This window comes from Polyodon spathula, chromosome 12 (genome assembly GCF_017654505.1).
Source record: "Polyodon spathula isolate WHYD16114869_AA chromosome 12, ASM1765450v1, whole genome shotgun sequence".
Taxonomy (NCBI): domain Eukaryota; kingdom Metazoa; phylum Chordata; class Actinopteri; order Acipenseriformes; family Polyodontidae; genus Polyodon; species Polyodon spathula.
In genome coordinates this window covers 37,620,353-37,634,791 of record NC_054545.1, presented here as the reverse complement: position 1 = coordinate 37,634,791, position 14,439 = coordinate 37,620,353, and the positions used below count along the sequence as shown (strand labels likewise).

At 44.0% G+C, this 14,439-nt stretch overlaps 1 long non-coding RNA gene across 1 annotated transcript; it reads left to right on the top strand.

The window, feature by feature from the left end:
* The first annotated feature begins 1,920 nt into the window (after positions 1-1,920).
* Positions 1,921-5,239, top strand: LOC121325004. Its single transcript, XR_005951293.1, has 2 exons — positions 1,921-2,432; positions 3,227-5,239. It is a non-coding gene; the product is annotated as an uncharacterized LOC121325004 (long non-coding RNA).
* The last annotated feature ends 9,200 nt before the right edge of the window (positions 5,240-14,439 follow it).

Genomic DNA, 14,439 nt, shown 5'->3' with positions numbered 1-14,439 from the left:
ACAAATACAAAAATACACACACAGCATAAACACAAATCCAAAAATATAAACACAAATGCAAACACATGCATATACACGATGCACACACACAAAGAAATAATGACAGCTCTATCAGGGCTTCCTGTTAAATATCATTAGTATAGTTATATAGTATTGTCTGTACTGAGACAGGACCAGCTGATGACTACAAAAGATTTAGAAGTGAGTAGTTTTTCGAGATTTACAATTATACTGTATTTACACCTCACCTAAATCTCACCTAAATCTTTTGTAGTCATCTTTGTATTACTTTAGTATAAATACATGTTAATTTGGATTCATATGTTGTTTTTTTCTGACTTTATGTGAACGAAAAGACATACATTTGCCCATTTTCCCATTGGAAACAGTGATATTTTGAAATATCACTGTCCTGGTCACAAAAGCAAAGTTTGTGGGGAATAATAGCCATGTTCTATACTTTTGAGGCATAAGCAATTAGGAAATAACACTTACTACCCAGGAACAAAAAAAAAATAAATAAATTGTTACACAGTGTAATCATAGCATGGAAACTGGGAGAGAACAAGAGCATCAACAAGCTGTCTGTGGAATGTGAAACTTTCCGAAATGGAATTCAGACCAAGAGGACTGAATACAGGGACTGCTGTAGAGCTGTAACTCTGAATACAGGGACTGCTGTAGAACTGTGACTCTGAATACAGGGACTGCTGCAGAGCTGTAACTCTGAATAAAGGGACTGCTGTAGAACTGTGACTCTGAATACAGGGACTGCTGCAGAGCTGTAACTCTGAATACAGGGACTGCTGTAGAACTGTGACTCTGAATACAGGGACTGCTGTAGAGCTGTAACTCTGAATACAGGGACTGCTGTAGAACTGTGACTCTGAATACAGGGACTGCTGTAGAGCTGTAACTCTGAATACAGGGACTGCTGTAGAACTGTGACTCTGAATACAGGGGCTGCTGTAGAACTGTAACTCTGAATACAGGGACTGCTGTAGAGCTGTAACTCTGAATACAGGGACTGCTGTAGAACTGTGACTCTGAATACAGGGACTGCTGTAGAGCTGTGACTCTGAATACAGGGACTGCTGTAGAGCTGTAACTCTGAATACAGGGACTGCTGTAGCACTGTGACTCTGAATACAGGGACTGCTGTAGAGCTGTAACTCTAAATACAGGGACTGCTGTAGAGCTGTAACTCTGAATACAGGGACTGCTGTAGAACTGTGACTCTGAATACAGGGACTGCTGTAGAGCTATAACTCTGAATACAGGGACTGCTGTAGAACTGTGACTCTGAATACAGGGACTGCTGTAGAACTGTGACTCTGAATACAGGGACTGCTGTAGAGCTGAGACTCTGAATACAGGGGCTGCTGTAGAACTGAGACTCTGAATACAAGGCCTGCTGTAGAACTGTAACTCTGAACACAAGGACTGCAGTAGAACTGTATCTCTGAATACAGGGGCTGCTGTACAACTGTGACCCTGAATACAGGAGCTGCTGTAGAACTGTAACTCGAAATGCAGGAGCTTCTGTAGGGTTGGGGGGGGGGGTTGGGGGGGACAGAGAGACAGAGAGATGGAGAGAGGCGTGGGTGTAGGGGGTGGGGAGAGAAAGAGACAGAGCCCCCGCCCCTGCCTCACGTCCTGTTTTTCAGTAAGATGAGGGAGACCTTAAAAGGCAATGTTTAGCAGCTCCAGAGGCCCCCCCCCCGCAAATCACTAAATGTAAAGATTTATTCAGTCTGCTCCCCACAGCACTCACTACGGCCTGTGAAAAACTCAACGGCCCAGATGCAGGTGCTTCAGTAACCATAACACAACACGTGGGGACTGGCTGTGGTGAAAGAACAGACCGCTGCTTATTTCAACTCATCTAAGCACTCGGCTTCCTTTCCTTGAGGTTAGCAATTCCACTTCTGAATGTTGTAAAAATCCTATTTTACTTGTTGCTGGAGAAGGTAGTGCAACAGGGCTGTGCCTGGGCACGAAGCAGAGACTTAACCACTATGCAAAAGAGCCGGACTGGTCGTGTTTATAGAGCTTTTAACCTAGTCTCATCTAATAGAGAGGGGACAGTCCATAACACTGGCGCATTACACAGCACTGCCTGTCACAGTAGCAAGAGGGGAACAGGGAGGCACAGACTTTCAGACTGGTCTGGTAATCTGGGCTGGTCCCCCCTCTGCAGGGCAGCTCTGAGATAAACAAGCAGTGCTGTGGTTTCCTGAATGATTCTCAGGAGGGGATGTTGGGTGGGACAGAGCTAAAGCAACTGCAGTTAAACAGGGGGGTGGGGGGTTCCTGATTCTGATCTCTGGCTCCTGCATTGGGCTTAACTCTTATTCTATAGGCTCCTGACCTGTTCATGTTAACAGGGCAACAACTAACTACCCACTGTACCACTTGGCGATACTGCCCAGGTAATTATGCAGACTTTCATTGGTTCACCCTGGGTGATGTAAATTAGTGTGTTGGTGAATGCAGGGTGATATAGATTAGCATGTTGGTGAATGCAGGGTGATGTAGATTAGTGTGTGATGGTGAATGCAGGGTGGTGTAGATTAGTGTGTGATGGTGAATGCAGGGTGGTGTAGATTAGTGTGTGATGGTGAATGCAGGGTGATGTAGATTAGTGTGTTGGTGAATGCAGGGTGATGTAGATTAGTGTGTTGGTGAATGCAGGGTGGTGTAGATTAGTGTGTTGGTGAATGCAGGGTGGTGTAGATTAGTGTGTTGGTGAATGCAGGGTGGTGTAGATTAGTGTGTTGGTGAATGCAGGGTGGTGTAGATTAGTGTGTTGGTGAATGCAGGGTGGTGTAGATTAGTGTGTTGGTGAATGCAGGGTGGTGTAGATTAGTGTGTTGGTTCTGAATGCAGGGTGATGTAGATTAGTGTGTTGGTGAATGCAGGGTGGTGTAGATTAGTGTGTGATGGTGAATGCAGGGTGGTGTAGATTAGTGTGTGATTCTGAATGCAGGGTGATGTAGATTAGTGTGATGGTGAATGCAGGGTGGTGTAGATTAGTGTGTTGGTGAAAGCAGGTGGTCTAGATTAGCATGTTGGTGAATGCAGGGTGATGTAGATTAGTGTGATGGTGAATGCAGGGTGGTGTAGATTAGTGTGTTGGTGAATGCAGGGTGATGTAGATTAGTGTGCTGGTGTCTGGTGTCTGGTGCAGGGTGTCTGATCCCTTTGTTTCTGCTCCTCTCTTCAGTGTAGACTGTAGTACCTGGATCTGGAGCCACATGCTTCACAGAGTCAATGGGATGAAGGGGGTGCTTCTCAAGCAGCAGCACAGCCAGGCTGGGAGCAGTAAGCTCTTCTGCCATCACCAGCTGCTTGCTTTGGAGCTCTCAGCGGCTCTATGGAGCAGCAGGCAGAGACAGCTTTTGAAGGCCTTAGGACATTGCTGGACCGAGAGAGGGGAATCAAATCTAGCAAATAACGTCCATCCTGTCACAGACCGCAAGGATGCTATAACATCTGCTAGCATTCAAGTGAACAGGTTGTTCCACTTATTTGTGTTGTTGTTATTCTTATTTATTTCAGCGTGCAATAAATCAAACATCTGGAGGAAAAAGAAAAGCAGGACTGCGAGGAGGAGGAGACCAATGTAACCGTAGCTTTGTTTTATACTGTACTTTACTACGGTATGCTGCACTAGAGAGCTGAGGGGAGCAGACAGGTGGCATTTTCACACTGACTCTGGAACAAGGCAATAGTTAGAAGTTTAGTTGAAAGACGGGTACATTCAGCTAGAGGGAGAAATGACTCCAGAGAAGGAAGGAAGGGCGTCTTCTCTGGAGTCTGTCTTTCTCTCTCTCCCTCTCCCTCTCCCTCACTCCCTCTCTCCCTCATATATACAGCACAGTTTGCAGCAGGGGGGCTGTTCTCTAAACAAGCTGTGTGTTAACGCAGTGCTGAGGAATGTGCCCTGATCGCAGAGGGCAGAGATGCAGGAAACAATAAGACAAGCAGGCATTTCCTGTCCCTGCACTGGGATTCCACATGCAGCGTTGCACTCACAGGGGGAACAATCTCTGTCATGGGATTCCACACGTAGCGCTGTGGTCAGAGGAGCACAGGACCTCTCTGTCATGAGATTCCACATGCAGCGCTGCTCTCAGAAAAGAGCAGGACCTTTCTGTCATGAGATTCTACACGCTGCGCTCAGAGGAGGAAAGGACCTCTCTGTCATGGGATTTCACACACAGCGCTGCCCTCACGGGAGGACAGGATCTCACTGTCATGGGACTGCTGTTCGGGGCTAACTGCATAGTAATAATAACTGCTTTATAGGCTGGCTAGAACTGCTTCTAATGGATCCCTGGACTCTGGTGTTACTGGATAACCAGCCTCCCCCCCACGGTGCAGTGCTGCATCTCTGGTCAGTTGGGAGTCTGAGATGAAGCACTGTAGCTCGGGAAGGGGGCGCTGTCACAGAGGGGCGCTGCCACAAGGGGGCGCTTCATAGAGGGGCGCTGCCACAGGGAGGTGCTGTCACATGGGAGGCGCTGTCAGGTGGTAGGAGCTGTCACAGAGGGGCACTGTCACGGGGGTATTGTCTGGAAAGGTAGATCCGTTCACCTCGATGCTGGGTCAGAACCAAGGACAGTCCTCTGGTGTGCTTGGATTAAATGAACACACCGTCGTTTTGAAATAAAACGAGTTTAGTTCAGCGCACCTCCTGCATTAATTGCGCAATCAGCACACACTGTAAACCAGCTGAAACATTATATTATAGTTAGTTTTACCCATTAGCTGTATAAACTTATCAAATCACACAAAATCTTCTTCCACATCACTGAACCAGCCCCTGCTTTCCTTCCTGTCCCTCCCTCACCTTGCCCTCGGGGTCCAGTTTTCCCAGGAATCCCTTGGGCACTCACATGGGGATTCCTGGCAATACTGTTCTTGGGGGCGAGGCTTATCAACGTGACCTCACACAGAGGGGTGGCTGTGACCTCATCGAGGAGAGCTGATCCTGGAGCACTGGAGAGTGCTGGATGAATCCTCCATATACAGGAACAGGCATCACTGTTACAGCACTGTTGCTTTTCTCTGTCAAATGGTTGGGAGAAGATTTTTCACTTTTTTTTCTTGATACTTTTTGTATTGTGTACATTTTAAAATTGGCCACCAATGCAATACAAAGTTATGACGTGGATGTGATTATTGGTTGCAGGTACTGCTGCGGGCTTTGTGTTAATAAAACCCGACAACCTGATTCCCTCATCGCTCTGTCCTTGTGTTCTGGAATTCATAAGGAAGTGTCCGTTTTGCTTTTATTTAGGAATGCTAAATGGGAGTCAGTCTCATTTTTTATAATACAAACTGCACATTATTATAAACACAAAAGCTTTTTTTTTTTTTTTTTTTTTTAATCTAAAGTAAATCTGTGATGAAACAGAACAACAATAAACACATTGAGCACCATCTACTGCAGAAAGACGGCAGTGCAGTCGCAATGCAGGCTGATTTAAGATCTTCCAAACCACTCTACATCCCTCATCTCTAACAGCCCTAATAATAATCTTAATCCCAATGCAAATCATCCATGCACACACACTCTCAAAAACGCTAATACTACAGGTGGAAGAACCCCTCAGGTTTTAAAAAAAATTTTCTGCCTTTTTCCATCACCAGAAAGAACAGCAAAACTTGCTAGTATGTAGCGTGAAAAAAATGGAATCTATTAAACCTGACGCTGCGGTATATACCAAGAAAAGCCACCAGATGGCACTAAGAGACTTGCATCATGCATTTTAATAATCTCATGCTCACCTGACATCCATGCCATGTACACAATGATAAGTGGAGGAGTGAAATGGCAGTAATGGAGGGGTAGGGGGAGTTATCATTTTTTATACAAATAATGTGTCCATATATATATATATATATATATATATATATATATATATATATATATATATATATATAGATATAGACACACACACACACACACACTCTGTAGTTATAAAGTTGATAGAAACTGTTCATAAGGAAGATGTTTTAAGAACAGAGACAGAAACCCAGAGAGGGTTTCCTTACTGGAGGAAGGCTGGGATTCACAGCAGTGAGTTCTCAGCTCTGATGCGTGTGTGCGTGTGTCTCATTGTGTACGTGTGTGTTTGCAGCACTGACATGAACACACACACACACGGAAATCCCCCCCCCCCCCGGGACTGGCACACTGCCAGCACAGTGATTCCGGGTAGCATGTCACGTGGCTCAGACTATTGCAACACTGTACCATGTAATGCGCAGATCCTATTGATTACATCTCAGGGTTCTGGTGTCACTCCAACCACTCGATTGCATCCGATTGGAACTGTTTCACAACAGTAGCACGCTGGCTCGGTGTCACGCTGAAATGTAGTGTTTATTTTAGGGTTCTTGCAGTTAAACCAGGCACAGACTTGTCTGACAGTCAGCGAGTCAGCTGGAGAATCAGAGCGCTAAGGAGGATTCTCTATGAAGCATTACATACCGATTAGTGTATCAGTTTCCTGCTCAGGTTTCTATGTGAAGGCCCTGTAGTGTCATCACATAGTCACACGGGGGCAGTGGCTGATCAAAGCGAGCAGAGTTCAGGCGAGTTAAGGCTTGTTACACGCAGGCGTTTCTCTATAGAAGGCGTCCCCATAGAAATCTCTCTAGCTGCTCGGCTGACTCATCGCTTTGGCAAACGCGCCTCCCTGAGCAACTGTCCATTCTGCGTACAGACTCAGAGGTCTACACGCTCATGGGACTCATTCAATGTATTCATTCAGCTGCCTGGAAGGTTATTTTATGCTTCAGCTCCTCCTTTTCCCTGGAGAAACAGCTCAGAAATAAGCATGTGACTAGCTCCGACATTGTCCTAGTGTCCTCTATTCGACAGCACCGTGCTTCATCTGAGAGTGCCACTTTCATTTTATTGTGATTCACACGGGCCAGGACTTCCCTTAGACCTTCACCACTGTAACTTAGTAATTGCTAGTGTAACGTTCAAACCCAGCAGGCCTAGCTGCAACTCCTGGAAAGCATTGTCCCGCCCCACACCCATACCCATCAGTCTCTCTCCATTGTCCCGCCCCACACCCATACCCATCAGTCTCTCTCCATTGTCCCGCCTCATACCCATACCCCGCTCTCCATTGTCCCACCCCATACCCCTCACTCTCTCCCTTGTCCCACCCCATACCCCTCACTCTCTCTCCCTTGTCCCGCCCCATACCCCTTCCTCTCTCCATTGTCCAGCCCCATACCCCTTCCTCGCTCCATTCTCACCTACCTCTCCATTGTCCAGCCCCACAACCCTCACCCTTCCTCTCCCTCCATTGTCCCACCCCATACCCCTCTTCCTTCCATTCTCCCTCCCCATACCCCTTCCTCTCTCCCTCCATTATCCAGCCCCATACCTCTCCCCTCCCTCATCCAACCCCATACCCCATCCTCTCCCCTCCCTTGTCCAGCCTCATACCCCTCCCGTTGTCCTACCCCACACTCCTTCCTTCCCTCCCTCATCCAACCACATACCCCATCTTCTCCCTTCTCCATTGTCCCACCCCATACTCCTTCCTTCCCTCCCTCTCCCGCCATTGTCCCACCCCATACCCCACTCTCCCTCTCCATTACACTCCATTTGTATCAAACTGTGAATTCATCATTTAATAACACTCCGGGGTTTAGTTTTTTCTTCGAGAACGGTTGCGCCAATGACCCTTCACCCTTTTCTGTTAATAAACCTTACCTGTGAAATGCAGCGTCATCCTACCGCTGAGCCTGGTGCATTGTCCTACCTGAAATCACACCCACGCTGAAAAGAACACTGAAATACGCAAGGGTTAGGATCACATGTTCGATATAGTTGTAACAGTAAATCAACTTTCTATTAATAAAACCCATAGTGTGATTAAGAGATAGTACGGCCTATGACAAGCACTGAACAGCAAGGACAGTACGGGAGCAACGTTAAAATGAAAATCTTATTACCAATATAATTCATTACCAAGTAGACTTTTCTTTAAATAGAACTGTTGAAGACTTTTAGCGCCAACCATATTCTTTATATTCAGAGTGAATATTTTAATTATGGCAAGATGGATTCTCATGTAAAGAATCTATCTTGTATTCATTCAAATTTAATGAGAATGACCAGATGTAGTGTACTGTTCCAAATGACACCACATTGCTACAAACGCAGAGCTTAATAATACAAGCACAAGTGCAAATGTGGCATTAGACTCCAGTGCCAGGTTACCTCACTTAGTACTGGCAACGTTAAAATCGGTCTCCAGGAGACATCTTTAGTTTTTTATTCCTTAGTAACCATCAACCATGATGATAGTTTCCCTGACTCCTAGAAGACAATGTTCATGTCTTGAGGGAAGTTTAACTGAAGAGCAGGGTTTGATCATTTAGCACCAGTAGCCTCTACTGCTAAACTTTCAAAACAATGTAGATGAGTGCTTGGCTTATTTCATTCAGAGAACCTCTGTGGACTATTGTTATTTATTAGAACAAAAGTTAAAGCATTCAAACAATACCTTCCACACACGCTAAAGAATAGCTTGATTTGGAGCTAGGGGCAAAGAAATGCATTGCCAAAGAGATCTGAACACCAATCAAATCCATTGTGTGGTAGATTTCCGATGCATTTATTTTTAAGAGTGAATGAAAGCAGGCCCGTGCCGGAGGAATCCTCTGCAGTCCCAGTCTGTTCTGAGCTGGGTGTGTCTGAATCCTTTTTTTCCCCCCAGGTGCAGTCGTATAAAACCACTTGCCAGTACTCCATGCATAAACACGCTGGTGGATTAAAGACACTCATTAGTCACTCCACAATAGCTCAGGAGAATCCTTGCACTCTGAATCACACCCTGCCACTAACATACTGAACTCCATTGATCAGTTAGACTGCACAGAACCAGAACGCTTATTCTAGGAGTGGTGAATTTTGAAGGACAACAACACTGCTATTAATGATAAAATAAAAATCTAACAGCAGTATTTATAATACCACTCTTAATAAAATTGCACCGGCACAGGAATCAATTCATTAACTTTGTTATTTGCCTGTTTTAACTGCTGTCTGTCTTAATTTACTGAAATCAATAGGAAGGTTTGGTCTGGCAGTACTCCTTTCCCAACACTAGCACAGGCACACACAATCTAACAAATGTCTTGTTTTTCATTTTCGTCAGACTAAACCACAGAATGACTGGACTGACTGATGTCAGACCTTCTTTCACAGCTCAAACTTCAGCAGCGTTTGCTCACTTCATGTGACGGTACTAACTGATTTTAGACACAGAGTGATTGGGTGGAAACGAGGCTGAATCACTTCTGAGTAGGTGTGTCTGACAGAGCTTCGAAAGAAGCCGGGGCACTTAATTCCTTTGACTGCTTTTGGGTTTTTAATTACACAGAAGACTGGGACAGCAGTTCTGACAAGTCATTTTAATTTATTCTGACATGCTAGAGGGAATAAATGACATTGTTAGAGTATGTCCAGCACAAAGATACTTGAAGCTGGGTCAGAGGAGTAGTAATAGGGAGAAAGTCAGCCAGCTAGCTCACAGGTTACTGGTGTGCACACTGGTTGTTGCTAAAGGCAAAGTGACAAGAAGTTCTTTCACATTTCCTTCTGCTTCACAAGATTCAAAAGTAAATAGAAAAAAAACCAAAAAAAAAACCTCCAACACATTTTCTTTGAATTATATATTTTTAAAAAAAGCCACCAATGCAAACAGCTGCTTTGCTATTCTCTCAGCTGTAGAGACACAGTCCCAGAGAAATTTACACAAAGGTCTGTTTTAGCGCAGGAAGAACCAAAACGCACACCACCCTTTCGCAAAAATGAGAAAATAAAAATACAAAATGAACATCTTATTGAAAGAACCACAAGATACATTTCTACAAATCTAAAAAAGAAAAAGCTGTAAAGGAAACATATTGAACTTGGACCTAAATGATTCTTGAATCTTTACTGATAAAAATGAAAATAAAATTAAATCCAGAATGGTAAGGAAGAATTCTCTTTACATTTAAGTGTTATCATCACAGCAATAAAATAAACCTCTTTGTTTAAACAGAAACTGTTTGTTTACTTTTACAGTTTAACATGTACACAAAATCTTACGTTTCCAGAAAAAAAAAAAAAACAGATCATGGAAGTGTACAATTATGTGTAAGCAATTTTACATACAGGTTGAGTCAGGAAGAAATGCCTAATATGTAATGAAGATGCCATTTCAATTCTTTATACCAAGTATAATATACTTAATGCAGCGCTCTAAAGAGAAACCTAGTAGTCACTAGAATGTCTGACTTATTTAACTAATTCTTCACATTAGACGCTCTTTTCTAGCACAGATCAGCAGGCAGTCTTGTTTACCCCCCCCAAAAACACTAAGGCCCCCAGCCCCATGTTTGCGAACTATTCACTTTGAATGAAGATGCAAACCATTCCAGGAAGTTTTACAACTTTTCAATTAAAAAAAAAAAAAAAAAAAAAGCTTGGCAGGAGAAATAGAAAAAAAAAAAAAGGTGCTTTTAAAAACCAATACATCCAACTGCAGCGAGATCGGAGAGAGGCACGCACACACACTGCTCATACAGTGCCTCTGTGTGTGTGTGTATGTGTGAGGGGAGGAGACTGGGAGAGGTGGAATCCAAGCAGATCAGTCCAGAGATAAGACAGTTCTCCTTTGTGAGCCAACCATTGGTAGTTTTCAGTTTGAAGAGGAGGGGGGACTAAAGGAACAGGACAATAGAAAAAGGCTACAGCTTCAAAGGCTCCTTACACAGCCAGCTCTTTTCTGTGTATAATGTATATAATATATACATACTCATATATAGATACACACTGTGTGTAAATATATATATATATATCAAATATATATATATATATATATATATATATATATATATATATATATATATATATATATATATATATAACAAAAAGTTCTTATACAGAGAAACAAAATGGTTGCCCACGATGCCTGGCAGGTTCTTGTGAATTAAATCCTAGATGCCGGGGAGCGATTAGAAGGCAAATCCCACTACGACTGTTCTGCTCTGCTTCATTACATCGTCTTAATGCTTAGAAACCTGTGAGACAAAAACAAGAGAGGTTAATAGCCTGTAGCTGCTTGTAGTGCTTTCATCCAGGAAGACGACTTAAGAGCAGCACAGCTCCCACTTAAGCGCACCTTCTCCACAGAGCCTCTTGCACAATGCACACAAGGTCTGAGCTCATTAGTGCTGTCATCAGGTTACATAAAACATTCAAATAAACTGCTAAAGATAGAACTTCTCGGAAATGCACCACTATTCCAAAGGACAGGGAGGTCGTATACCTGCTCATGGATCAGCCCAAGCAACAGCGTTTACAGTCTCCAAGGTGGAGGACAAGGGACAGCTTCGATTAAAAGCCACTCGAAAAAACAGCTATAGTTTAGCAGGAGACATTGAGAGAGCCTGTTGATCAAACAAAGCACTGCTAATCCACATGCCCCTCCGATTACCAGCATGGCAGTAAAGCCTGGTTTCCTTTTTTACACCCGGCCTGCCAACAGCTGACAGCCCTGCTCATCCCTAAAGACAGCAGAGCAGAGATGCCACGCCATGCCTGGGGAGGAGTCCAGCTGTAGCATGCTAGGCACATATCTGCCATAGCTGTGTGGTGTGGACACATACTGTACAGCGGCTGTCTGCACAAGAACACCAGCGGGAAGGAGACAGAGGGAGAGGGAGCCTGGATACACAAATAGCAGCAGCACAAAACTGGAGTCTCTCCAAGTAACAAACTGGAACTGCTGTTTTGTGGAGAACTCTAATGGGTTTCACTGACCTCTGGCATTGCAGCAAGCCCCTCCATACACACAGAGCTACTGAATACCTGCTGTCCATATTGTCTACTGGCAAGATAGACAACCAGGTGGTCAATGCAGTTTTAATATGCAAGTGCTAGTCTACCTGCCAGCTCACCTCTGTGTACAACTAGCTGGATCCTTAAAAACTAAAGCGTTAGACATTTTCACTCGCAACATATCCAGTCACAGACCCAGACTGACAAATCCGACATACAGAATGTTGCCTCAAAAAGCCAGTAGACGCCACGTACAATATGAACATATTCCAGTGCAAAGGTCAGCTATATGCGTCTCCAACATGCCGTTCTTAATGTAGAAGCCTTTAGAAGACAGAGGAACCCAGGAGTAGTGTTATTTGAGAACTAGCACACTCACCATTCAAAACCACCACCTCCACATTATCAGACCAAAAAAAAAAAAATTTGTTAATCCCCTAAAATCAGTGCAGAACAGCCTCACTGCTGCGAAAACGATTGCTCCAAGTCATGGATTTGTTCCCAAATAAGGGGAACACGTGTCATGTGTTTCCCTTTTGCACAGATTCGAGCCCCTACATCTGCTGGGAATCTAAGAGAGTCTCTGAATGCTTAGTTTCACACAGCAGACCAAACGTTAACAGCAATAACCAATTTAACCCTTTGCGGTCCATTTAAAATCAGTGCTTTTTACACACGCTCTTTAAAATATCCCCCCGCCCACCTGAGTAAAACAGGTTTAAAAGGCACGGAATTGCAAAAGTACACTCAGTGCTGCATCTCCAGCCAAACCCCACCCCTTGTTAGCTGTATTTTTCACATACCTCTTTTCAGACATGCATACTGATAAATCCTCTCCTGATCAATCATTTTATCACCAAAAACTCCTCAATAATGCGATCCAAGTCATTATTTTATTACTACATCTCAAAGAGCTCTGCTTTGAGCACTGGATGCAGAAGCAGCCATCTCCTTTGTTTATGTCCGTGTTATCTCTGTGGTGCATGGGGCTATCAGATGCCCCCATTTTTCTGCGTCATTCCGGCTCCTATCTGTCTCACTCGGCCACTGAAAGGTTTTCTCTACTTTTTCTGGAGAAAAAAAATGACTAGAAACCTGTGCTTTACGTCTTATTGATGATGTCGGGCAGGGTCCGACATCAGACTGGAAAGGGAAAATTGTAATGTCGGACCTGGTCTGACATAGGACCACAAAGGGTTAAGGACACTGTGCTGTAGTAGTTTGCTCTGAACAAGTTTAATGTAGTACCTCTCCTTTGTGTGATTATGCAGCAGGGTTGTAACACAAACCAGCATTAACAATGGAAGTATTGTTACCAGACAATCTGATAGAACTGGGAAGCCAACTTGGTTTCCAGGATACCAGCAATACATTCCAAACAAAGCGCTTTCAAGCTCCAATACTCCGAGGCTTGCCATTAAATTCCCTGGCTGAAAGTCTTCCTCATACACTGCACTGGGAAAGCCACCTCTTAAAGTGACCAAGACATTCTCTAACAAGGACGGAAATAAGACTCCCATTGCAAAGCATTTCACCCATTCCAGGTTTTACTATGAGCAGTGTATAGGTAAAAAGCTCTGGTGTGTCATTAAAATCAGTGTAAAACTGCTATGCAATGGGAGTCTTATTTCCATCCTTCTTTAAAATGGTGTAGGTCAGTAAAGACTTCATATCTTATCCTCCATCACTAAATCGCTAGAACTCTCAGCCCTGTCACACACATGCAAGCTGTCACGATGCATCACAATGGGGGTGGAACTAAAAGACCTACAGCTCTGAAATACAGCCGTTACATTTCATTTGACCGCTGGTTCCTTTTCCAGCATAACATCCTTGTCATACGTCACCAGGACACAAACCAATTGTACTGTACGCCACACTGGTAGATGGCAATTTGTTAAAATCAATCCCTAACATCCGCCAGAAGCAACTGTTTTTTAAATTGGCCCTGGTCGCCCTACGTAGTCTATGCAGAAATCAGACTGGAAAAACACCCCCAGAAAGAGAAGAGCAGGACTGCACTTCTACCCAGCGATCACCACAGGGCGTCTGAGGAAGACATCTCTAAACACACTGCACTTCAACTGCTCAGAAACCTGGACCAAAGTAACTGTTCTGTATTGAAGCGTCGGGTTACATTTTCTACTACATCAGATCTTGTGTGCATTCAAGTCTTTATGGTAAATATACAAGCAACTGCATAGAATAGGACCCACATTATTACAGATCCATATACAGGCCAAAACAGACACATTCCTAAGGGCTGATCTATCCCCAGGGTGCGTGACATCTCCTGCAGTCCGGCAGAGCAGGTCTCTTAAAAAGGCACACATTTGTCAAAGTACAGTTTACAATAGAATAACTAAAAGCCTATTTATTTATTTTTATTAATATACATCTCAGGAAAAAATTGAGACCACTGCAAAATTATCAGTTTCTCTGGTTTTACTATTTATAGGTAAGTGTTCACAAAGACAAATCTGCCTGATTGCAGCCAAGTACAAGGTTCTCCTGGAAGAAAACTTGCTTCCTTCTGCCCTGACAATGTTCCCAAACTCTGAGGATTGGTT